This window comes from Bos taurus, chromosome 7, assembly GCF_002263795.3.
Source record: "Bos taurus isolate L1 Dominette 01449 registration number 42190680 breed Hereford chromosome 7, ARS-UCD2.0, whole genome shotgun sequence".
In the NCBI taxonomy this organism is placed as follows: Eukaryota; Metazoa; Chordata; class Mammalia; order Artiodactyla; family Bovidae; genus Bos; species Bos taurus.
Genome location: NC_037334.1, coordinates 95,399,618 through 95,426,335, shown reverse-complemented (window position 1 = coordinate 95,426,335; position 26,718 = coordinate 95,399,618). Strand labels below are relative to the sequence as shown.

Sequence of the window (26,718 nt, the reverse complement as noted above, 5' to 3'; positions counted from 1 at the left end):
GAATTGAAGATTAAAATTCTATCTGATTTATCTGAAAATCTAGCAAGAAAGAATAACCCTGGATATCTCCAATCTATCCCCAGATTCAATTTACCTCACCAGTCCAGGTAAATAACCTGAGAAATACAAATCCTCCTTTCAAATATGCATCCTGTTCCTAAAGTAAAGCAGCTGTCCCACATACTCCCCAGGGCAGCCCCAACACCATGTTTAGTGAAACAACCCAGTTGACTTGAAGATCCCTACAGTACTCAACCCGAACCTGCCAGTTTGTTGCTTAAATATCCACCTACTTTGCCACAAAAACATGGGCACTTTTTCATTATTATGAGGTTCCCAAGTCAGCCATATGTCATTAGCACACTCCCAGTTTCTTGGTTCACCAGCAGTCACAAATGGGGAGCCTAATTATATTACTTCTTATTTAACAAGTTTAGAGTTCTTACTCTGTTCCAGGCATTATTCAAAGTGCTTTTACTCATTTAATCCTTATAAACCACCCGTGAGATAAGGACAAACAGGATGAGGCATAAAGGTCTTTATCAGATTGCCCCAAGTGTCAACGCCCATAAAGAGCAAAATTAGGATTGGAATCCGGTTCTCAGTCTGTGCTCTGAACCACCAAGCCAGGCTTTGGGGATGATGAGTTTATTACATGGCCAATTAAAGGGAAGGGCTAATCATATTTTAACATGCAGCAGCTGACAGGGTCCATTGACATGGAAATAAGATTAGTCCCCACATGTCAAAAACCTAAAAACATCAAGTCAATTTAGCTTGCCCTCCAGGCCTCCTCCTTTCTTAAACTCCATGGACACAAGCCAAAACAATCCTATAGCAGTTTCCATTCATACTGAGAAAATTCTGATGCCTTAAGTAGAAGGTACCTTGCTTCTTTAACTGGCCTGAAACAGACATGTTAATTTTTTAGAAAGCTTGAAATGTAAATCTAGTCCTAAACTTTTACTCCCTATTGTAATCCAGTGTTTCACCACCTCTGGAGTGGAGGGAGATGTTACTGCACTTGTTCAATCACTCTTGTGTCCTCCGGGACATGCGGCCCCTCCTCTCTCCCACAGAACTGTTAAACCACTTCTAAACCAGGTAGGTAGGTGATTTTTATCATCTTCTTGGTTTTCAAATTGCAATTAAAGCTTAGTATAGTCATGATAGTCTTATTGAATTTTATATATATATATATATTTTTTACTTTCCTTGAAATTTTAGAAGTTTTCCAGAAGAGTATCTAAAGCAAGAATTTGCATATTGAATATTTCAATTTACTTGTGAAGCCGTAACTCGAATAACTTCTCCCACTGATCACTAGAGTCCAAATAGATTTGGTTCAATGAATATTAAACACTCCACACTATGCAGAACATTCTTGATATAATGACATATAAAGTGTCAGCATCAATTTTTTTAATTTTTCTTCAATCAGGGTGAAATATAACTAAAGGTTAGTAGTAGGTATCTATATGAAGTAAAATCATAAGTGAATTCTAACTTCTTGTATTTTTCTAATTTTATATATCATCTATAAAAACCTATATTTCTTTTATAAACAAACAAAGCAGTGTTAGCAAGAATATTAAGCTTTAGTGGCTTAGCCGGTAAAGAATTAGCCTGAAATGCAGAAGACCCAGGTTTGATCCCTGGGTCAGGAAGATCCCCTGGAAAAGGGAATGGCCACCCACTCCAGTATCCTTGCCTAGGGAATCCCATGGATTCAATCCACAGACTACAGTCCATATGGTCACAAAGAGTCAGACACAACTGAGCGACTAAGCACACACATACCTTTATTATGCTTATAGTATCATATAGTATCACAGTTATATTGTGATAGGTACTTTTTTCTAATTTGTAATCAATAAGAAAAGTAAAATGAGAACACCCTGCTGTTTATTTTCAAAGTAATCGAGAAACAGGTAAAAAAAAATCTACTACAGTAAGTGAAAAACTAATTTTCATCCTAATTCCATAGGTATATTCAGACTCTGCTGCTAAGTCGCTTCAGTCTTGTCTGACTCTGTGCGACCCCAGAGACGGCAGCCCACCAGGCTCCCCCGTCCCTGGGATTCTCCAGGCAAGAACACTGGAGTGGGTCGCCATTTCCTTCTCCAATGCATGAAAGTGAAAAGTGAAAGTGAAGTCGCTCAGTCATGTCTGACTCTTAGCGACCCCATGGACTGCAGCCTACCACGCTCCTCCATCCATGGGATTTTCCAGGCAAGAGTACTGGAGTGGGGTGCCATTGCCTTCTCCGATTCAGACTCTAAGAGAATCCTTTTTGCCTAGGAAAGCAGTTGAGTGTCAGAGGGCCTAGAGTGTGAATGAGATCTGCCTGCCATCTGCCCAGGGATGGTTACATCATTTCCTGTGCTTCACTTAGTGCTCTCGATTGCGACATGGAGATAATAGTGTCTTGTTCACAGGGCTCTGAAGGCACCTAGGACAGGTTGTGGCACAGAAGAGCTATCCAATACAGGTCCATTTACTTATTCAACAAAAGCTTACTACAGGCCTTCTCTGTGTCAGCACTTGCAAAGCATAGGGAAAAATAAAATAGAGGATACAGTGTGTTTGAGCTTTGTCCTGTTGGACTCTTTGAGACCCCATGGACTCTAGCCCCCCAGGCTCTCCTGTCCGTGGAATTTTCCAGGAAGGAATACTGGAGTGGGTTGCCATTTCCTACTCCAGGGGATCTTCCTGACCCAGAGACTGGACCCACGTCTCTTGCATCTCCTGCACTGGCAGGCCGATTCTTTACCACCTGGGAAGCCCGAAGACTTAGTGCCCTCAAAGAGTTCATGATCCAGAAATGCAGATAAGGAGTCAAACATTTGAGACAGTATGGAAGAATTAGAAGTCCTTGGAATCTTTATCAAACATTTTTAATTTCTCAGTTTATTGCAGTCACTCAGTCGTGTCTGACTCTTTGGGACCCCATGGGCTGCAGCACGCCAGGCTTCCCTGTCCATCACCAACTCCAGAGCTTGCTCAAACTCATGTCCATCAAGTCGGTGATGCCATCCAACCATGTCATCCTCTGTCATCCCCTTCTCCTCCTGCCATCAATATTTTCCAGCATCAGGGTTTTTTTCTAATGAGTCAGTTGTTTGCATCAAGTGGCCAAAGTATTGGAGCTTCAGCTTCATCATCAGTCCTCCCAATGAATATGCAGGGTTGATTTCTTTTAGGGCTGACTGATTTAATCTCCTTGCTGTCCAAGGGACTCTCAGTACTACAGTTCAAAAGCATCCATTTCTACCAAACTTCACGGAGTTCCTATTTCTCCAAGTTATGGAAACTGAATCTCAATTGAATTGGGATTCTGCTATTTGTCAAGGGCAGGTTGGGAGTGGGTGAACAACAAGTCCAGGTATTTACTGAACTGTTCTCCATCTGGTCTTCAGGAGTTGGGCCATGTAGGTCAAACTGTTGATTCTGTCCATGTTCCTGGTCTAAAGTACCTTGGGGCCCAACCCTGTTTAATCTCCTTGCCCCTTTACAATGCACAGGACCATTTGGTGGCTCCCACATCACACAGGGCCCCAGGACATACAGCAAAGCCAGGCTCAGCCCTTCTCCACCCATGCCCCTCTCTGATGGAGCATAGGAGTCACCCTCTGCTCCCACACCTTGCCACCCTGTTGAGCCTCTGTGAGCCCCCTCAGGCCTGGGCACCTGGGTACTGTGCACGGCCATGTCCACTGTGGGTTCTTCCCATCTCACTGGGCACTCTCGAGGAAAAGAAACGTGGTTTCCCTCTGGGCTCAGATTCTTCACGCCCCTGGGGTATTTCTGTCACTCTCCTTAGTCCTGTGCTGAGTTTGAGGAAAGGACCAGGTGAGAGGACCAGGCAGAGGGCTTCACTCCTCTGTCGGAGGCCACAGCGTCTCCTCACCCCTGGCACCCTCCTGTCCAGAGTGCTTTCTCCTTTCTGGCGCATCAGAGCTTTAGTTGCTCAGCATGTGTTCTCCTGGTAGTGTGTTTATCTGCGTACACATACCTTCTCCTCTCTGAAGGGCCCAGACTTTCGATTGACACTTAAAATCCAAGAAATGACTGTGTCATCTCATCCTTGATGCATCAAAGATGCAAAATCAAGGCTGAGGCTGGGGTGACAAATAAAAGCTATCAGGTAATAATTAAAAACCCTTCAGTTCAGTTCAGTCGTGTCCAACTCTTTGCAACCCCATGAACCGCAGCACGCCAGGCCTCCCTGTCCATCACCAACTCCCGGAGTTTACTCAAACTCATGTCCATTGAGTCAGTGATGCCTTCCAACCATTCATCCTCTGTCGTCCCCTTCTCCTCCTGCCCTCAATCTTTCCCAGCATCAGGGTCTTTTCCAATGAGTCAGCTCTTCATATAAGGTGGCCAAGGTATTGGATTTTCAGCTTTGGCATCAGTCCTTCCAATGAATATTCAGGACTGATCTCCTTTAGGATGGACTGGTTGGATCTCCTTACCCCACCACGTAATGCAGAGGCCAAGATAGTTCAAAGGGATAGAGAGCCTAACTGAGCTGGGGCACCCAGGGAGGGCTTCACGGTGAAAAGCCAGCTGGAGCTAAGTCTATGAGGATGAGTCAGAGCTCAGCTACACAGTCAGATGGGGGAAGGTCATTCCACACAGTGGGAACAACATGTGCAAAGTGACACTGTTTATGAGTCAGGTTTTAGACTTCTCTCTCAGAATTGCCTAAGTCACATAAATCATACCTCATTTTGAGACTGGAATAAGCACAGACAAAATTGTTTGGGCTGGAAGTTACTTTAGGAATCATCTATCTAATCCCTGCGTATAACTGGTAAGGACACTGAGGCCCAAAATGATGACTTTCAACCCAACGTTCAAAAACAAGTGAGGCTAAATTCAACCTCCTGCTTCTACCTGAGAGTAAGCAGGAACTCTTACTCTCAGTTTACCTTCCCAACCATCTTCTCTGAGCCAAAATTAAGCATCAATTATGTCAATACTTAGGACAAGTTTAGAAGTGAGTTCTTCTTTATCAAAGTTGAGGGGAATAAAGGTATTCTCCAGTAATAGCATTGATACTTCTAAAAGATAAGGTTCTGGCTTCCAAGAAATAATCCCAACAAGAAAATTATAGAGACCATTTTTTATGCTGATGTCAGAATGCTGTACTTGTATTAGCACCAGTAATACGTATATCTCCAATATCTCTTTATTTATATCTGTATTTATACCAATTTTACAGATGAGGAAAATAAGGTACAGATAGTTAAGTAACTTGCCCCTAGGTTAATAAGTGGTAGGCAGGTAGTCGTGGATAGTAAAACTCCAGTATTCATGCTTTAATCACCGCAATACCACATTTATCTTCATGCGATTATTCAGCATGCAAATATATTTACAAACATACTTGCACAAACACACAAGTCTTTACAATGCATTAGGGCTTGTTTTTTAAAAGACTAGAAATAACCTAAGTACCTATTAGCAGGGGGCTAATTTAATAAATTACAACACATCCTCATCATACAGCCAGTAAAAAGAATGGGATAAAACTATGTGTGCAGATATAGACCAGTTTCCAAGAAGCAAAACATAGTTAAATTAAAAGTGAAAAAACAAGAATAAACACAAGGTGTATACAGTATTTCCTATTTGGGTTTTTAAGGGGGACTATATAAATAATATTTAAGTTTGATTATATAGAGAGTGTTTCCATAGGGCACAAGCAAGAAATTAGTAATGGTTGCCTCTGAGAAAAAGAGAGACGAAGGCACTGGGGTTGTAGAATGGGAAGGAAATTTGTTTTTGACTGTACACCTTTTTCTAATGCTTGCATTTTTACCATGTACAAATAAGATTTATTCAGATCCTACAAGCTAATTGACTTTTTTTTAATGATCAGTAATAGGATTCCTTAAATCATAAAATAACTATTCAAGCTTAAGTTTTTAAACACTCAAATTATCGTGTTTGTATTTACCCACAAAATAGCACTTCGTAAAGACTAGCCTTTTTAACTCCTTGCCAGGGTATTGATTCATTTCTGACTCACAAAAGAAAATAAAGAAATAGCCAGATGTGTAACTAGCCTGATGCCAGTTGGAATGTGGGAGCTTAGGGCAAGGGACGTGGGTAGGGAATGCAGGGAAGGGAAGGGAGAGAAGGGGAGGGGAGGAGTGGAGGCACCCAAGGGGTAATTCCTAGTGCTGTTGAGATCCCTGTATTGTGAAGCTCCATTCCTATCATTCATGACTGAGACTCAAACTTCAGAATGCATGAGTTACAAGACATGAAAATATTCTTCTAAATGGACTCTTAAAACCACATGCTGCCATCATACCCACAAGGCAAATCATGCTCCGAGACTGGCCCTGCTATAAAATGCCCCATCTCCTCCCACACTGTTCTTTCGCTTGTTTATTTCATTTTGTTCTATATCTATTGATTAAATTTTTATAAGCTCAACCAAGTGTTCCTGAAATTTTATTAATACTTCTGTCTTTAACACATATCAAGTTCCCCTTAGTTAAGAAGATGTGTATTTGGGTAGAGGTTGGAGTGACCTGAGGGAGAAAGAGAGTGTAGGGACTGAATGTTTGCATCCCCCTCAAAATTCATGTGTTGAAGCTGTAACCTTTGATGTGGTAATATGTGGACATGGAGCCTGTGGGAGGTAATTAGGGTGGGATGAGGTCATAAGGGTGGAGCTCTATGATGGGGTTAATGCCTGTATAAGAGTCTCCAGAGGTGTCTCTCTCTCTCAGAGGACACAGTGAGGACGTGGAATAGTTTCCTCATGGTACAAAGAGTTACTGCAGTTAAAATGTAGTGTGATGCTTTCAGATAAATCTCACCTAAGAAAAAAGTGTTCTAGTGTTCCTGGCCTGAAGATGACTTCAGAATAGACAGTCAAGTGTCCAGAGATCAAAGTGTACTATTCCTCAGAGAAGCTATTAAACAGGAAAAAATAAGCTGTTGAACTGTCATAGACAGTGCACATTCAAATAAATACAACTGGCAAAAACAATAAAAGGAAATCCACAAAGGAAAAATGTTCATTCCAGTAATAATCAAAGAAATGCAAATTAAAACAAAGAAATGATAACAACATCCAACATATGTAGCACTGTCGAGGATGTCATACGGTCATGTTACATAAACAGTTCAGAAAACAACATGTCATGTTATACAGCAAGAACCATAAAGATGTTTATAATCACAATCATTTGTGGGAATTTAATTATGAGACAAAACTGAACACTAATAAAATAAATACCTACAAACAAGAAGATGCTCAATGCAATGTTATCTATAACACACATCTAATTGCCAAAATAAAGCTATCTAAAGGTTCAACAGTAGAAGTTAGCAAATTAAGATAGATAATATGAAATATTATGCAATCATTTAAAATAGTAACTGTTAGTCCAGGTTCGATGCACGATACTGGATGCCTGGGGCTGGTGCACTGGGACGACCCAGAAGGATGGTACGGGGAAGGAGGAGGGAGGAGGGTTCAGGACGGGGAACACGTGTATACCTGTGGTGGATTCATGTTGATATATGGCAAAACCAATACAATATTGTAAAGTTAAAAAATAAAATTTAAAATAAATAAATAAAAACTGGAAATTTTAATAGTGAGAGACAGAATATTATATTTAAAAAGCATAACATAAAATAGTGGGGTTGAAAATATAAAACACACAGGCTTATGAAAAGAACTATAGAAACTATTATGCAAAAATATGTATCATTAAATGGGAAAATGTGATTATGAATTGTCTTTAAATGTGTGTTTATATTATTGGTGACCTTTATTAAAAATCACAGGGATTTATGATTCAAAAGTTTCTAAGTGTAATCAAAATACAAAGGAAAAAATAACCTACTTTCCAAAACACAACAAGCTTCAATTACTGAACTTGATATTTATCTCTTTCTTTTTCCTTTGTCTTAAAGAATTCATTGAATATTTTTATGGTGCAGTAAATTCTCATGACATGGCATATGCTTTCAACCACAGAAACTGACTTCCTAAAACCCTGCTCTAAATTCTGTAGCTACTAATTACTCAACTTCAGCAACCCATTATGGTAAGGATGGCTCCAAAGTTGTTTTCCTCACCAAAATGTTGGCTTTGATCACTGTCTTTTAATTACACAACGAAGGACTTGAAAGTCCAACCCCAGAGCCCAAACCCTTCATGTTATCAAGAAATGCCTCTTTATTCAAAAGGAAGAGTATAAATTCCAACTATTCTACTCCTTCTTAATATTTGCTTTTGTTGCCTAGAGGAAAGGAGAGGGACGTGTGTTTTCCCTTTATACTTAGGACTTTTCATCATACGTTCTTTAGAGCAATATGTTTATAGCAGGGATACTGGATAACACTAAAGACAGACTCAGTTCTGAACAGAAAGGTGACAGTCTGACAAAAAGTTCTTTGACATTTTTCTTTACATTTTTATTCTCAGCCTTTTGCCTCAGGGTTCAAATTTGTGGTTTCCAACTCTGAAAAAGTAATCCTGGAACAGCTGGCCCTATAGTGAAAACAAACCATCCTGACCTAGGGTGTGGTTCCCCAGAAAGAGACGAGCTACCCAGCGGACAGTGGACGTTCAGTCTCGAGCTGCGGAAGGAACAGGGCGCCCAGACAGCGTCACTTCTTGCAAGACAGGAAGGCAAAAAGCCAAGGAGAGAAATAAGATGAAGTTCTCTTAGCCTGTTTTCAACATAGATGTTCAAACCAAGCAGATTTAATGTGACAAACTCCCAAGAGGAAAAAAATTCTTTTTAAAAGTTTTGTTCACATAGAAATGAGACAGTGTTTCATTCGTTCACCTTGAAGGGATCCTTTAACCCATGAAATAAACATTCAGGCACTTGCCCAGAGGACAAAGCAATCTGGTAGTGGGCTTAAAAGCAATCCTTCCAAAAACCTATAGCTCTCTGCCTCTTTCTTCCACATGGCTCAAAATCTTCCCCTTTGCCTAATAAAACTCAATACTTTGAAAATTTTATTTCTTCTTCTTTTCCATATTTTTTTCTTTAGTTTAGGTTGAATGGTAATTGCTTTTATTCTCTTGGCTTGGTCAATTAGTTGGCTGGTTGTGGAAGCAGAATGCACGCAGAACTGGAAATCTGAAAAAACTGTGTTCAAGTCCCCATTCAGTCACTAAGTATATAATTATTGACAAGCCAAATACTTTTTTAGGCCTTTATTTCCTCTTCTGTAAGATAAGAAGGGTGGACTGCATGATTGCTAGGATACCATCAAACTTAAAATGTTCTGTAACGAAGAGGAAAAAATATAGATGATGCCAAGAAATCCTGGAGGAAATTTAAAACTTTAAATTTTGTCAACCTTAAAAGCAGACAGGAAGTATAGCAGAGGTGAGGCAAACCTTACATTTCATCTTCTCTTGACTTGATTTCTCAGAATTGAATTATCTCATGGAAGGTACTACTCAGACCTAAAAGACATATAGATCCAAATAAAGCTCTAAAAATAAAAGATAAGCCTATGTTAGGAAGAGTGACTAGGAGCCAGTGAAGAAATTCCTGCAGTAAGAATTTCTTTCATTCTTTAAGACCAAAGCAAACAAGTAGAAAGAAAAAGTTCAGGTGCCCGTTTCAGTGCAGCTTTTCCCCCTGGCAGATCACTTTTTAGGGATTAGTTTTCATTTCCCCGCCTCTGTAGCCTAAAGGAAAAGCTAACCTGAGCCAATTTATTTTCTAACGCTGCACACCATGGAGGGTTAAATCACAGTCAAGCTGGAATTGAGGAACATGCAACCGAGATAAAGCGAGAGCAAGCATGCCATAATCCAGAAATAACTTCCAAATCCTACACTATTAAACAGTTTAAACTCCCATCTTATTCACAAAACTTTTCCTCCTAGAAATGATAGTAAGTCATTAAATTTGCTGCTGTGACCTCTGTCCTTTTTTCTCTTTCATCTCAAAACCACGGTACTAAGAGTTAAACCTATGTCTTTTCACTGGCCATTTTATATAGTAGTCAATTCGTTGGTAGCAAGTAACAGAAAATATCCATATATAACCCCAGGGATCATAGCCTGCCAGTCTCCTCTGTCCATGGGATTGCCCAGGCAAGAATACTGGAGTAGATTGCCTCTTCCTTCTCCTGGGGATCTTCCCAACTCAGGGATCGAACCCAAGTCTCCTGCACCAAGACCAGGTGGCTTAAACAATAGGAATTTACTTTTCAGAGTCCGGAGTCTGAGAAGTCCAAGATCGAAGCGCTGGCCAATTCATTTCCTAGGTGAGGGCTCTCTTCCTGGCCTGCAGACAGTCACCATCTCACTATGTCCTCACATGGCAGAGAGAGAAGAAAGCAAGCTCTCTGGTGTTTCTTCTTATGAAGACACTAATCTCACCATGAAAGTCTCACCTGTATGACGTGTGTTTTCCTAGAGTGTGCCAGGAGTGGTTTGAGATGTTTTCATGCATGATCTTGCATATGTGTGTGCGTGCTCAGTCCTGTCTGACTCTCTGCAACCCCACAGCTGTAGCCCACCCAGCTCCTCTGTCCATGGGATTGTCCCAGCAAGAATACCAGAGTGGCTTTATCAGGGAAATGCAAATCAAAACTACAATGAAGTACCATCTCATGCCAGTCAGAATGGCTGCCATCGAAGTCTACAAACAATAAATGCTGGAAAGGGTGTGGAGAAAAGGGAACCCTCTTACACTGTTGGTGGGAAGGCAAACTAGTACAGCCACTACAGAGAACAGTGTGGAGTTTCCTTAAAAAACTGGAAATAGAACTGCCATATGACCCAGCAGTCCCACTTCTGGGCATACACACCGAGGAAACCAGAATTGAAAGAGACACGTGTATCCCAATGTTCATCGAAGCACTGTTTATAATAGCCAGGACATGGAAGCAACCTAGATGTCCATCGGCAGAAGAATGGATAAGGAAGTTGTGGTACATATACATATACAGTAGAATATTACTCAGCTATAAAAAAGAACGCATTTGAGTCAGATTTAATGAGGTGGATGAAACTGAAGCCTATTATACAGAGTGAAGTAAGTCAGAAAGAAAAACAACAATGCAGTACATTAACGCACATATACGGAATTTAGAAAGATGGTAACGACGACCCTATATGCAAGGCAGCAAAAGAGACACAGATGTAAAGAACAGACTTTTGGACTCTGTGGGAGAAGGTGAGAGTGGGATGATTTGGGAGAATAGCATTGAAATATGTGTATTGCCATATGTGAAACAGATGACCAGTACAACTTTGATGCATGAAACAGGCACTCAAAGCTGGTACACTGGGACAACCCAGAGGGATGGGGTGGGGAAGGAGATGGGAGGGGGCTTCAGGATGGGGGGACACATGTACACTCATGGCTGATTCACGTTGATGTATGGGAAAAACCACCACAATATTGTAAAGTAATTAGCCTCCAATTAAAAAAAAAAAAAAATACTGGAGTGAGTTGCCATTTCCTCCTCCGGGGGATCTTCTCAACCCAGGGATTGAACCCATGTTTCCTGCATTGCAGGCGGATTCTTCACCACTGAGCTGTCAAGGAAGCCTTTTATGACTTGATTGAAACTTAATTATCTCCCAAAGGCCCCATCTCCCAACACAATCACACCAGAGGTCAGGGCATCAATATACGAATTTGGGGAGCACAATTCAGCCCACAGAACTACACAACCTACAGAAGAAATAAGTTTATTAAAAAATACTGAGTAGCTCACAGAAACAAAAAGAATTCTAAAGAACAAATAGGGTAGCTGAGGGTGGGTAGGCAACAGGAGTCAACAGTTAGTTCATTCATGACGTTAATACTAGAAAGAATTAGTTTTAACAAAGTTTTCAGTCTTCGAGTCTCTCCATGCAAGATACAAAAAAATCAGAGAGAATGTGATTATCCTAGCTTTAGTCCTGAGGCAGGGTAACTTGGTTAATACTTATAAGGACACATCATAGACTAGACTGGGGCAGCAGATAGGAACAGGAGAACTAATTCTCCAGAAAAGAGAGAGATGAATACAAGTAGCCGAAGAGCAACAAATATCCAGTGTTCTCTGTTCAGTAGAGACTTACAAGAAACCTGGGTTTCAATGCTGGCTCATTAACTGGTCATTTTAGGCAAATTTATTAGACTTACCAAACCTCAGGTTTTGCATCATGCAAAGGGAAAAAGTAATATCTGTCTAATGGCAACACTGTGTTGACTCAGTAAGTTATTCACAGAGCAACTAATGTGTCCTAAATCCTCAATAAAGGTTAGATCCCTTCCTTCTCATTCTTAAATATGGCAGGAGAGCTGCTGATTCACTGTTTTAGTCTGTACACACATGCTGCTGATGCTGCTTAGTCACTCAGTCGTGTCTGACTCTTTGTGACCCCATGGACTATAGCCCTCCAGGCTCCTCTGTCCATGGGATTTTTCAGGCAAGGACACTGGAGTGGGTTGCCATTTCCTTCTCCAGGGGATCTTCCCAACCCAGGGATCAAACTTGTGTCTCCTGCTTGGCAGGTGGATTCTTCACCACTGAGCCACCTCAGAAGCCAGGTTATTTTTTAAATTACAAAATAAAATACAACTTGTACTATGTGGACATGTTATACTGTTACAAGTGTTTTGCATATTAGCCAATTATGTGAAATCAAAGGGATAACAGGCTGAGTCAGACTTAAATGAATAACTTTTGGTAAATCTCGGGTTAAGGTAAGAAGGTCAAGCTTTGACCTCTGAGGCATGGAGAATAAACAGTCTCAGTGACAATATTGCTCATCATTTCTGAGTCAAAAATGAGCCTTCTGTTTGTTAAACACAATGGACATGTTCCCTATTAAAGCTTCCAGCCAAGCGGCTCAGATCTAGGAATTTAACTGGGATTTCTGATCTTTGAACTCTTGAAATTATATGTGAAATTGATTGTGTATTTGTGTGTGTTCATGCATACATGTAGGTCGAAAACCACTGCTTTAACCAAAGAGAGAGCAAATAAACCTCTATGAGCCACTCCAAAGAGCAACAACCACTTTCAAATTCTCTTCCCTTAAAAGAGTGGATATATGTAAACGTATGACTGATTCATTTTGCGGTATAGCAAGAAATGAACACAACATTGTAAAGCAACTATACTCTAATAAAAATTCATTTAAAATTGGAAATTTAAATTTTCAGAGAAGGCAATGGCACCCCACTCCAGTATTCTTGCCTGGAAAATCCCATGGACAGAGGAGCCTGGTAGGCTGCAGTCCATGGGGTCGCACAGAGTCGGACACGATTTCATTTAAAATTGGAAATTTAAATTTTAAACCCCCCAAATTAATTAATTAATTAAAAATTGTAAAAAATAATGTTTCTTCCCTTTCAGGTGGACTCAAATATTCACGATCCTACAGTGTATCCCACTAATATCTACAAGAAAAGAAGCAACAAGTGCCTAATACACCAGAAAGTACAGCTATGCCAGAGACAACGCTTATTAACTTCATTTTAGCCATGGAACTTGTTGCAATAAATGTCTTCCCTGAAACTCAGTATGTAAAACAGATTTTCTAAACAAATAGGTTCTACAGGCAGTTTACGTCTTCACAGAAAAGACTTTTCTTGTTTTGCGGAAAACATGAAGCATCCATTGTTGTCGTTGTTCAGTTGCTAAGTGGTGTCTGACTCTATGCGACCCCATGGAATGCAGCACACCAGGCTTCCTTGTCCTTCACTATCTCCTGGAGTTTGCTCAAACTTGTGTCTATTGAGTCAGCAATACCATTCAACCATCTCATCCTCTGTCATCCCCTTCTCCTCCTGCCCTCAGTCTTTCCCAGCATCAGGGTCTTTTTCAATCTTCACATCAGGTGGCCAAAGTATTAGAGCTTCAGCTTCAGCATCAGTCCTTCCAGTAAATACTTAGGGTTGATTTCCTTTAGGATCGATTGGTTTGATCTCCTTGTAGTCCAAGGGACTCTCAAGAGTCTTCTCCAGCACCACAATTTGAAAGCATCTATTCTTCAGCACTCAGCCTTCTTCATAGTCCAACTCTCACATTCATACATGACTACTGGAAAAACCATAGCTTTGACTATATAGACCTTTGTTTGCAAAGTAATGTCTCTGCTTTTTAATATGTTGTCTAGGTTTACCATAGCTTTTCTTTCAAGAAGCAAGAGTCTTAATTTCATAGCTGCAGACACCTTCCACAGTGATTTTGGAGCCCAAGAAAATAAAATCTGTTACTCTTTCCACTTTTTCCCTTTCTATTTGCAATGAAGTGATGGGACCAGATGTCATGATCTTAGTTTTTTAAATGTTAAGTCAGCTTTTTTGCTCTCCTCTTCACCCTCATCAAGAAGCTCTTCAGTTCCTCTTCATGAAGCACCCATGAGGATCCCTGGAGTCACTAAGAAGACTATTTAGATTGCTAAGATACTGGTGAGTGGCCCTTTGCAGAAGCACATTCTCTAAACTCAGCTGCAGTGTATCTCTAGCTGGCTCCTTCCACTTCCCCACAAAAGCTGTCTGAGAATTTCTCAAGTCTTACAGACTTCCCCACCCCCGCATTCCCTGGAGAGCATATGGACCCCTTCACCAAGAGGGTCAAGCCCCAATGATGCAATTGCTGAGATTTCTTTCCTCAAGTTCTCTATATCCCCACTCATTCTAAGCTCATTGTCTATATCTTAGTGTTTTCCCCACTTCAGGCAATCAAATATCACCTTCATAATTTTTGCCAAATTATATTTATGCTAGTATTACTTAACAGTGTTTTTTATGTCAATTCATTTTATTTACTTACATACATTTACGTATAAACATTTAAGCTATTTTCATTAAGGCATCTTAATGGAAAATTTTAAACATATACAAAAATAGAGAGTATATGGAGTAGGAAGCCCATAAGGAGCCCCTAGGTACTCTTCAGCTTCAACAATTATCAATCCATAACCAGTCATTTCTCCAATTATACCAAACCCCATCCTGAACATTTTTAATCAAATCCCAGTCATCATATCATTGCACCAATAAATACATCAGTGTTTGCCTCTGAAAGGTAAGGAACTTCTTTAGGTATACTTCTTTCTAAAATTAGCAGATCAAGGAAAAGGACAGGTACAAAGTATAAAAGTACATAGTCTGGAGAGAAAAAAAAAAATAGCATGCAAAGTGAGAGAAGGGACTAGAAATGAGAGAGAGAGAGGCAGAGAAAAGTAGGGCAATGGCTGGCCAGGAAAGTCTCCAAAGAATGAGACCAACTCCAGTGCCAAGAAGATGGTGGGTGTAGGTGAAGGCTCTAGTACGTGGAGTACGGGCAGAATCTGGGGCAAATGGGAGTCCCACTGGTGGATGGGAAATACACTCAGAACGAGGAGTTGGGGAACCAGGTCGGGCCTAGGCACCAACGTGGGGTGCTAGATGAGGGACGCTGCAACTGAAGAAACACCAAAGGGAAACAGAGACGGACTGGAGACACAGAAGAAGAAAGTGGAAGCTGACAGGAGCAGCGAGGGTGGGAGAGGCATAGCTGGGGACTGACATTAAAATGGGATCCTGCTTGAGGAGAGGTTTTGTTAGTAGGAAAAGTATGGTAAGCTGGTCTTGAAAGGGGACACTGGAAGGATTAAGAGGAGGAAATTTGAGGACCAGATGGAGACAAAGGGAGGAAAGCTGTATATAGGATAACTAAAGAAAAGTATAGGGTATATGAGTGTTCGCCTTTAAACTCGTTATGGTCTTGGCCCGAAGTAAAAGAACTTCTACATACCACCAATGAAATCCTAACTGAGAGACACAGTGACTCTTAACCCTCACTATATTCATTTCTCTGATCAAGCATTTCACTCTCTTGAGCACCATCTTCTTCCTGTGTACCTTTGAGCTCTATGACCCTCTAATTTTCAGTCTTTAGATTCTCATTCTACCTCTTAAAATCTTTGAGTGGGTCTTCCTTCTCTCCTATCTGCCCTTCAGAGGCAACATTCACCAGGGTTATGTACCTCCCAATCAACCTTGTCCATTCCCACATCTATCTGCTCATGTGCGTGCTGAGTTGTGTATGAATTTTTGACCCCATGGGCTATAGCCCCCCTGGTTTCCCTGTATGTGGAATTTTCCAAGCAAGAATGCTGGAGTGGGTTGCCATTTCCTACTCCAGGGGATCTTCCCGACCCAGGGACTGAACCCCATCTCTTGAATCTCCTGCAATGGCAGACTCATCACCTGTGAAGCCCCCACATCTGTATACTGGTTCCCAGATATACATCTCTAGCCATACTGATGATTTTGAGCCTGGGACCCAAATTTCTAGCTGCTTTTTGCATAACTGTCACCACACTGATATGCTCAGATATCTTAAATTCAATCTATTTGAAGACAAACTAAATTTTTTAGCTCAACAAACATATTCCTCTTTCCAGTCCCCTGATCTTAGTCACAGTATCTCTAATCACTAAGTGGGAAACCTTGGGGTCAGTTCTGAGCCCTCCCTCTCCTTCTCCACCTGAGTAGGAATGTTGCTGACCACCAGCATCTTTTGATCATCCATTCCAAATTTGAGAAATTCCTCAAATCCTCAAAAGTAGAAAAGGCTGAATGCCCCTTTCCCTGTCTCCCTTGTAACCAGGATGCAAGCTTCTGACCCAGTGAGGAAGGAAGCCAGAGCTGCACAGTACCTACTTTCATGAGGTTGAAGGTAGACGTATGCAGTTTGGAGCAGGCAGTGGTGGAGGTTCTGGAATCCCATGCCCAGCATCAGTGGTCATCTGTGTTGTGACACATAGTGGACTCTTCACTGTAGCAACCCCACGGTGTGGTACGAGCATGGTTCCTGGCTGCATGGCTCCCAGTCCTGACTCTCTGGACCTCTTGGAAATCCCACAACCTAGGAAACATATTTTCATAATTCTTCTACTTCAATTAGCTGAGGATATACCTTTGCAAAGAGTCGGACACAACTGAGTAACTGATCTGATCTGATCTGAATACCTAAGTTGCTCTACTTTCCCAAAATCAGTTACTAAACTTTGTCCCCTAGACTTACTGAATGCTCATCTAATGCCAAGTCCCTCCTTCCTCTTCCCAGAGCCTCTACCTTGGTTCTGGCTTTATCAGCTGCATAGACTCCTGGCCCCCTCGCTTCAGCACACTTTGCAATGCATACACCTTTGTTCACATCTCCATCATCTGAGCCTTAAAGATACCTCCATGATAGCACTGACCCCACTCCTTTGGAGCCATTTGTTCAATCATTTCTCCTAGTCTGTCAGGCTGCTATTAAAAAACATACCACAGATTGGACAGCTTACAAACAACAGACATTTATTTCTCCTAGTTCTGGAGACTTCTAGTCTGAGATCAAGGTGCCAGCATAGTTGGGTGAGAGCCTTCTTCTGAGCTGCAGGCTTTTCATTGTATCCCCACATGATCTATGGATCTCTTTTATAAAAGCACTAACCCCATTTAGAGGTTCAACTGTCATAACCTGATCACCTCCTACAGGCCCCACCTCCTAATACTATCACATTGAGCACTGGAACTTCATTATATGAATTTAGATGTAGGGAAATCCAAAAATTCAGACTATAACAATTACTGTTTTTCCCATTAGCCTGGGTGTTAAGGCATTATGGCTTAGTGGAAACAGCACAAGTTTTGATGTTAGGCAGTCAGTGGCTGAACCTCAACTTACTCGCTGTGGAATTCTGAGAAATTCATTTAATCTCTCTAATGTTCCATTTCCATTGTCACTAAAACATGTGTGATTCTTTGCAACCCCCATGGACTGCAGCATACCAGGCTCTTCTGTCCTCCACTATCTCCCAGAGTTTGCTCAAATTCATGTCCATTGAGTCGGTGATGCCATCCAACCATCTTATCCTCTCTCGCCCCCTTTTCTTCCTGTCCTCAATCTTTCCCAGCATCAGGATCTTTTCCAATGAGTTGGCTCTTCTCATCAGGTGGCCAAAGTATTGGAGCTTCAGCATCAGTCCTTCCAATGAATACAGGATTGATTTACTTTAAGATTGACTGATTTGATGTCCTTGCTGTCCAAGGGAGTCTCAAGCGTCTTCTCCAGCACCACAGTTTGGAAGGCATCAATTCTTCCGTGCTTAGCCTTTTCTGTCGTCCAGCTCTCACATCTCTACATGACTACTGGAAAAATCATAGCTTTGACTATATGAACCTCTGATAGCAAAGTGATGTCTCTGCTTTTTAATACACTGCCTACATTTGTCATAGCTTTCCTTCCTAGGAATAAGTGTCTTTTAATTTTGTGGCTCCAGCTACTGTCCCCAGTGATTTTGGAGCCCAAGGAAAGAAAATGTGCCACTGTTTCCACTTTTTCCCCTTCTATTTGCCATGAAGTGATAGGACCAGTTGCCATGATCTTAGTTCTTTGAATGTTGAGTTTTAAGCCAGCTTTTTCACTCTCCTCTTTCATATTCATCAAGAAGCTCTTTAGTTCCTCTTCACTTTCTGCAATTAGAGTGATATCTCCTGCATATCTGAGGTGATGGTATTTCTCCTGGAAATCTTGACTCCAACTTGTGATTCATTCAGCCTGGCATTTCATATGATGTACTCTATGTATAAGTTAAATAAGCAGGGTAACAATATACAGTCTGTTGTACTCCTTCCCCAATTTGGAATCAGTTCATTATTCCATATGTCCAGTTCTAACTGCTGCTTATTGACCTGCATACAGGTTTTGCAGGAGGCAAGTAAGGTGGTCTTGTATTCACATCTATTTAAGAATTTTCCACAGTTTGCTGTGATTCAATAGTCAAAGGGTTTAATGTAGTCAAGGAAGCAGATGTAGATATTTTTTCTGTAATTATCTTGCTTTCTCTATGATCCAATGAATGTTGGCAATTTGATCTCTGGTTCCTCTGCCTTTTCTAAACCCAGCTTGTATATCTTGGAAGTTCTCGGTTCACATACTGTTGAAGCCTAGTTTGAAGTTTTTTTGAGCATAACCTTGCTAGCATGTGAAATGAGTGCAATTATACAGTAGTTTGAACATCCTTTGGCATTGCCCTTCTTTGGAGTTGGAGTGAAAACTAGCCTTAGAGGAAGTAAAATTCACAGAGAACCAAAGACAAGATTATTATAGGTTCCATTCCCCTGGATACTGTCACACAAGCTTCCAGCTATTCTAGAACACCTGTAGAGTCACCTGGGGTGTGAAGAAAAGCTGGGCTTAAGACTCGCCTGTTTCAGGATCTGCCTGCCAATGGAAAGGCTATGCCTTTCAGCCCAAGCCTCCGAGGCCAGCAACTCCCTGTCCTCCTAGTCCCAGGAGTGTGCTCAGTAGACCCTCCGCATTCCACAGATACTGTACTCTACTGTTGAGCTTCACCACGAGAACCATTCCCACCGATGGTGGGACAGTAATTGAGATAATACATATAAACAAAGCATTCCACAAATAGTGACCATTATCATTATTCATTCTGAGCAGAGATGCTTCTCTGCTATATACCATAAGTACCTAAACAAGAGACATGGAAATTGTGCTTCATGAATTTTTAGAGAATATATGAATTCATGGACAAATTCTGTTTTTATTGGACTTAGACTGCTTTCCCCTCACTTGTCCTTACCTTTTTTCATTTAGCAAACTCCTATCTAGCTTTCAACATCCACCGCAAATCACACTCCTTTTATTAAGCCTTTCTGATGACCCCCAGTCAGAATTGATTATCCTTTGCTCTAGATTCCCAAAGTTCTTTGTTGAGAGCCAACAGAGAACTCATCACAAAGATCATGGCTTGATTTATAGTTATTTACTTACTTATGTGACTTCCCTGGTGGCTCAGACAGTAAAGCGTCTGCCTACAATGTGGGAGACCCGGGTTCAATCCCTGGGTCGGGAAGATCCTGGAGAAGGAAATGGCAACCCACTCCAGTATTCTTGCCTGGAAAATGTCATGGGTGGAGGAACCTGGTGGGCTATAGTCTAAGAGGTTGCAAAGAGTCAGACACGACTGAGTGACTTCACTTCACTTCATTTACTTATGTGACCATCTCTCTTATTAAACACATTTTCATTCCAGACAAGGGCCTATATTACTTTCCTTTGTAAGATACATAGGACTCATGATGGTTAATTTTATGTGTCAACTTGTCTGGGCTATGGTACACACATATTTGGTCAAACACTAATCTAGATGTTGCTGTGAAAATATTTTTTTAAATGAGCAAATTTTGCAAAAAGCAAATTACTTTCCATAATTTAGATGGATCTCATCTAATCAGTTGGAAATGTTGACAGGAAAAAAAAAAAAAAAAAAAGACTGACTTCCCCCAGTGAAGAGGAAAGGCAGTCTCTGGACTGCTTTCAGACTTGAGATACAACATCAGCTCTTCTTTGGGTCTCCAGCCTGTCAGCTTACCCTGAAAACTTTGATCCTGCCATTCTCCACAGTCCAGTTTCTTAAAATAAATCTAAATAGATGATGTTCAGATAGACAGACAGATGGGAAAACAGATTGATCAATCCTATTAGTGTGTGTGTGAGAGAGAGAGAGATCTTGAACAGCAGTGTGAACTGTGTGAACACCGTGTGAACTGTGCAGGTCCATTTATACATGGAGTTTTTTTCAATAAATCCAGACTACACTACTACACTATCTGCAGTTGGTTGAGTGTAGAACCCTGGATACAAAGAGCCAAGTGCAAAGTTATACATGGATTTTCAACTGTGCAGGGGTCTGTGCTCCTAACGTTCCTCCCATCATGTTGTTCAAGAGTCAACTGTAGAGACAGATGGATAGATAGATTGACAGGGATACACACACACATACACACACATGTATCTACCTATATCTATATCTAAATGCTATATCATACATAGGATATCCTATTAATTCTGTTTCTCTGAGAACCCTGGTGAATACAGTATTTCTCCAGTGTTTGCCTTCTCATGGTATGTACTCAGTAATTGCTTCATGAAGAGGTGAGCTGGAAGTGAACAGGAGAAGATGAAAACTGCTGAAGAACGTGAGGCAAGGTAGCCTGGGGACAAGGACAGTGGGAAAAGTCCAGGTGGGTAGAACACCATCTTGCTGGTGAGGCCTCACGAATCCCACCTCTTCTCCAGTTTTCCTAGACAAGGCCCAGGGCAGATACCGCCTGCTCAATAATAAAAGCATCATGAGGCCAGAGATTCTTTTGGCTGAATCTCTAAGAGACCAGGGTTCAGATAGGGTAATGGAGAACAAACTCCCCAGCAGTGAGTCAGTGCCCAGTAAATGCTGCTGCCTGACTAAAACAATGACACGACTTTTATCTTGGTGTGCACTTCAGTTCAGCAGTGGAGCCCAGCCATGACCCTCTGTCCTTCCTGAACACTGCTTCCCCTTTCGGCTCATCAACCTGATGATGCCTCCATCTTCCTTCATAGTTCCCCTGACTTTATTACCAGAGCCCCTTATCTCTCAGCACCTTGCACCAGCTAGGGTGGCCCTTCAGCTGCTTTGAGTTTGCCAGCACTGCCCAGCCAGGGCTGCATTTAAAAGCCATCTAACTCTCTAGTTTCTGCAAATACAGGAACTGTGTAAGCAGGTTTTTTAAAGGGAAAACTATAAAATGTGGACAGTAAATTATATCGCTGTTTTCCCCTCCCATTGAAAAATGGCAGGCTGCTAAGTGGTTTGGAGCTCAGTCAGTGTTTCAGATTAAAGGGAGTTGAATTTAAACCTCACATTACTTCTAGAGCATGAAAAAGAAAGAACCTTAAATAGTCCCCATAACTGACAGGCGAAAAGGGGTGTCTCTGTCAGTCATTATTGCTATTTTTGTATTTGTAAATGGATGGAAGGTCTCTGGAGCTTTTTTAATCTTAAGTATGCCCATTTTAAAGCAAGCCAATTTAAGAAAGCCCAGCCTAGCAAAACAGATGAATGAGAAAGTATTTCTTCATTTTATAAAAGAATTCTTCACTCCAAAAGCAATTAAGACAATCTCTATGATTATTAATGCCTTAAAAGTCTACCACAAATGTGCTTCTAATGATCTGTCTGAAAAGTTATTTCCCTATTGAAGGGTCCAGGTAATTACTTAGAGATTAAAATGAGCCATATCCATGTTGCATTATTTAAAACTTGTGTTTACTGGAAGCCTAAATTGGGCAAAGGATTTCCTACACACACAAATAGTCTCTCTTGTCAGATTGATTTGCAAAAGGAAAATTAAAAGAAAATAAAGAATGCAACCTTAAGAATGAGATTATTTGAGATTCAAAATAATATCCTTATGGACTCATTTTTACAGGGCATTAACTTTAAACAAAAGATTGAGTACCTAATATTACAGAAACCATGAATACATTATTTGCTCATTCCACATATATAAATTGGACATGGTCAAGCAGAAGATGGCAAGAATGAACATTGACATTTTAGGAATCGGGAAACTAAAATGAACGGAAATAGGTGAATTTAATTCAAATGACCACTAATATCTACTACTGTGGGCAAGAATCCCTTAGAAGAAATGGAGTAGCCCTCATAGTCAACACAAGAGTCCGAAATACAGTACTTGGATGCAATCTCAAAAACAACAGCATGATCTCAGTCTGTTTTCAAGGCAAACCATTCAACATCACAGTAATCCATGTTTATGCACCAACCACTAATGCCAAAGAAGCTGAAATCAAATGGTTCCATGAAGACCTACAAGACCTTCTAGAACTAAAACCAAAAAGAGATATTCTTTTCATCATAGGGTATTAAAATGCAAAAATAGGAAGCAAGAGATACCTGGAGTAATGTTTGGCCTTGGAGTACAAAATGAAGCAGGGCAAAGGCTAACAGAGTTTTGCAAAGAGAACACACTGAGCATAGCAAACACCCTCTTCCAAGAACACAAGAGAAGACTCTACACATGGACATCACCAGATGGTCAATAGAGAAATGAGATAGATTATATTCTTTGCAGCCAAAGATAGAGAAGCTCTTCTCCATCTTCAGCAAAAACAAGACCTGGAGCTGACTGTGGCTCAGATCATCAGTTCCTTATTGCAAAATTCGGCTTAACTTGAAGACAGTAGGGAAAAACACTAGACCATTCGGCTATGACCTAAATCAAACCCCCTATGATTATACAGCAGAAGTGACAAATAGATTCAAGGGATTAGATCTGGTAGACAGAGTGCCTAAATAACTATGGATGGAGGGAGGTTCATGACATTGTGCAGGAGGTGGTGACCAAAATCATCCCTAAGAAAAAGAAATGCAAGAAGGCAACATGGTTGTCTGAGAAGGTCTTCTTTTCTGAGAAAAGAAGAGACATGAAAGGCATGGGAGAAAGGGAAAGATATACCCAACTGAATGCAGGGTTCCAGGGAATAGTAAGGAGGGATAAGAAAGTGAATAATGCAAAGAAATAGAGGAATACAATAGAATGGGAAAGACTAGAGATGTCTTCAAGAAAATTAGAAATACCAAGGGAACATTTCAACCAAAGATGGGCACAATAAAGTATACACAAATAGCAAGGATTTAACAGAAGCAGAAGAGATTAAGAAGAAATGATAAGAATACACAGAAGAACTATGAAAAAAAGGTCTTAATGACCCAGATAACCACGATGGTGTGCTCACTCATCTAGAGCCAGACATCCTGGAGTGTGAAGTCAAGTGGGCCTTAGGAAGTGTTACTACAAACAAAAGTAGTGGAGGTGATGGAATTCCAGCTGAGCTATTTGACATCCTAAAAGATGATGCTATTAAACTGCTGTACTCTATAGGCCAGAAAATTTGGAAAACTCAGCAGTGGCCACAGGACTGGAAGATCAGTTTTCATTCCAATCCCAAAGAAGGACAATGCCAAAGAATGTTCAAACTAGCATACGGTTGCACTCATTTCACATGCTAGGAAGGTAATGCTCAAAATTCTCCAAGCTAGACTTCAACAGCATGTGAACTGAGAACTTACAGATGTAGAAACTGGATTGAAAAAAGGCAGAAGAACCAGAGATCAAATTGCCAACATTCGTCCAATCACAGAAAAAGGAAGGAAATTCCAGAAAAATATCAACTTTTGCTTTATTGACTATACTAAAGCCTGTGACTGTGTGGATCACAAGAAACTGGGAAATAAAGAGATGGGAATACCTGACCACCTTACCTGTCTCCTGAGAAACCTATATGCAGATCAAGAAGCAACAGTTAGAAACAGACATGGAACAACGGACTGCTTCAAAATTGGGAAAGGAGTACATCAAAAGTGCATACTGTGATCCTGCTTATTTCACTTTTCTGTAGAGTACATCATGTGAAATGTTGATCTGGGTAGATCACAAGCTAGAATCAAGATTTCTGGGAGAAACATCAATAACCTCAGATATGCAGATGACACCACTCTAACAGTAGAAAGCAAAGAGGAAATAAGAGCCTCTTGATAAGGGTGAAAGAGAAAAATGAAAAAGCTGGCTTAAAACTCAACTCTAAAAATACAAAGTTCATGGCATATGGTTCCATCATTTCAAGGTAAACAGATGGGGTAGATGGGGAAACAATGGAAACAGTGGGCTCCAAAATCACTGCATATGGTGACGACAGCCATGAAATCAAAAGACACATGCTCCTTGGAAGAAAAGCTATGAAAAACCTAGACAGCATATTAAAAAGCAGAGACATTACTTGGCTGACAAATGTCTGTGTAGTCAAAACTATGGTTTTTCCAGCTGTCATGCATGGATGTGAGAGTTGGACTGTGAAGAAAGCCGAGCACTGAAGAATTGATGCTTTTGAACTGTGGTGTTGGAGAAGACTCTTGAGAGTCCCTTGGACAGCGAGGAGATCCAACCAGTCCATCCTAAAGGAAATCAGTCCTGAATATTCATTGGAAGAACTGATGCTAAAGCTGAAGCTCCAATACTTGGGCCGCCTGATGCGAAGAACTGACTCATTGGAAAAGACCTTGATGCTGGGAAATATTGAAGGCAGGAGAAGGGGATGACAGGGGAAGAGATGGTTGGATGGCATCACTGACTCGATGGACATAAGTTTGAGGAAGCTCCAGCAGTTGCTGATGGACAGGGAAGCCTGGCATGCTGCAGTCCATGGGGTCACAAAGAGTCAGACACGACTGAGTGAATGAAATGAACTGAAACAGATGGGGGAAAAGTAGAAGCATTGACAGATCTTATTTTCTTGAGCTCCAAAATCATTGCAGATGGTGACTGCAACCATGAAATTAAAAGACGCTTGCTTCTTGGAAGAAAAGCCATGACAAACCTAGACAGCATATTTAAAAGCAGAGACATCACTTTGCCAACAAAGGTCTGTACAGTCAAAGCTATGGTTTTTCCAGTAGTCATGTTAAGGGTGTGAGAGTTGGACCATAAAGAAGGCTGAGTTCGAAAGAATTGGTACTTTCAAACTGTGGTACTGGATAAGACCCCTGAGAGTCCCTTGGACTGAAAGGATATCAAACCAGTCAATCCTAAAGGTAATCAACCCTGAATAATCATTGGAAGGACTGATGCTGAAGCTGAAGCTCCAGTACTCTGGCCACCTGATGCAAGAGCCACCTCATTGGACAATACCCTAATGCTGGGAAACATTGAGTGCAGGAGGAGAAGGGGGTGACAGAGGATGAGATGTTTGGATGGCATCACCGATTCAATGGACATGAGTTTTAGCAAACTCCAATAGATAGTAAAGGACAAGGAAGCCTGGTGTGCTGCAGTCCATGGGATTGCAAAGACTCAGACATGACTTAACAACTGAACAACAACAGATAAATCTTGGTTACTTAATACTTCTAAAGTAATGTGCTATCCCCTGAAGTGGATACAAAATAAAGGTTATGTTTTTCCGTCCAAGGAAGTTGAAGAAGTAAATCATTCTTCTTCATAAGTCATATGAACCACTTGTGAAATAAGGTCAGAAATTATAGTGTGCCACGTGGAAAAAAAAAAAGAACAGATAGTAAGCAAAACAAGAAAAGGGAAACCAATAACAGCTGAAGTGGCGAGAGAAATGAAACTTGAGCTGGCTGCTGAACCAAGAATTTGTACCCAAGCTACTTTAAAAAATGTCCAGGATGGGACTCAAAAATAGAAGAGAAAAGGTAAAAAGTGAAGTTTAAAAAGAGAAACAGATGTCAGGAGAGAAACTATGATCCCATAGTAAGCTATGGAGAGGAACAGAACACTGTAGAGTCAGAGGGGAAAACAGAGTCCCAAATCCTAAGAAAAGGTCCAGAACAGCCAAACACAACCAGGCTGGCTCTCAGGCCCTGCTGCTGAGGTTCCTTCTCTCCACAGGATTCACGGTCAGAGGGTGCGCAAACTCCACAGTGTCCCAGTGACATTCAAACCTCTTTTAATGGTGGACCTAGCCTGGAACTCACAGAACCCTGTTCCTCCTTCTCTCTTCCTGATTCTGCCGGCACTAGCAGTTTTCTGCCACAAATGCTTAATAAAGTCTTAACAGGAATGGAAGTATTCCAGCCTGTTCTCATCCTCATTACACTCATGACGCTTCCTGTCTCTATAACAGATACTCATGCCGCTTCCTGTCTCTATAACAGATATTCTTAATGCCACCCCTGACTTCACTGAATTCCCCTCTGACTGTTGGAAACTTTGTGCATGACCATCCCAGGGACAATATTTGCTCTTTCGTTACATAGTAGTAACGTAGTACATCTTCGTAGTAAGATCACAGACATGGAGAAAGAGCTGCAGGTTAACTGCCCTAGAATTAACGCTTTAA

General features: G+C 41.0%; 1 long non-coding RNA gene across 1 annotated transcript in view; it reads right to left on the bottom strand.

The window, feature by feature from the left end:
• Positions 1 to 26,718, bottom strand: part of LOC107132664 (uncharacterized) — a 400,010-nt gene that overhangs the window by 260,280 nt on the left and 113,012 nt on the right. Inside the window, exon 4 of the long non-coding RNA XR_009495406.1 lies at positions 16,668 to 16,872. This is a non-coding gene — a long non-coding RNA (uncharacterized lncRNA). The remainder of the gene's footprint in view (positions 1 to 16,667; positions 16,873 to 26,718) is intronic.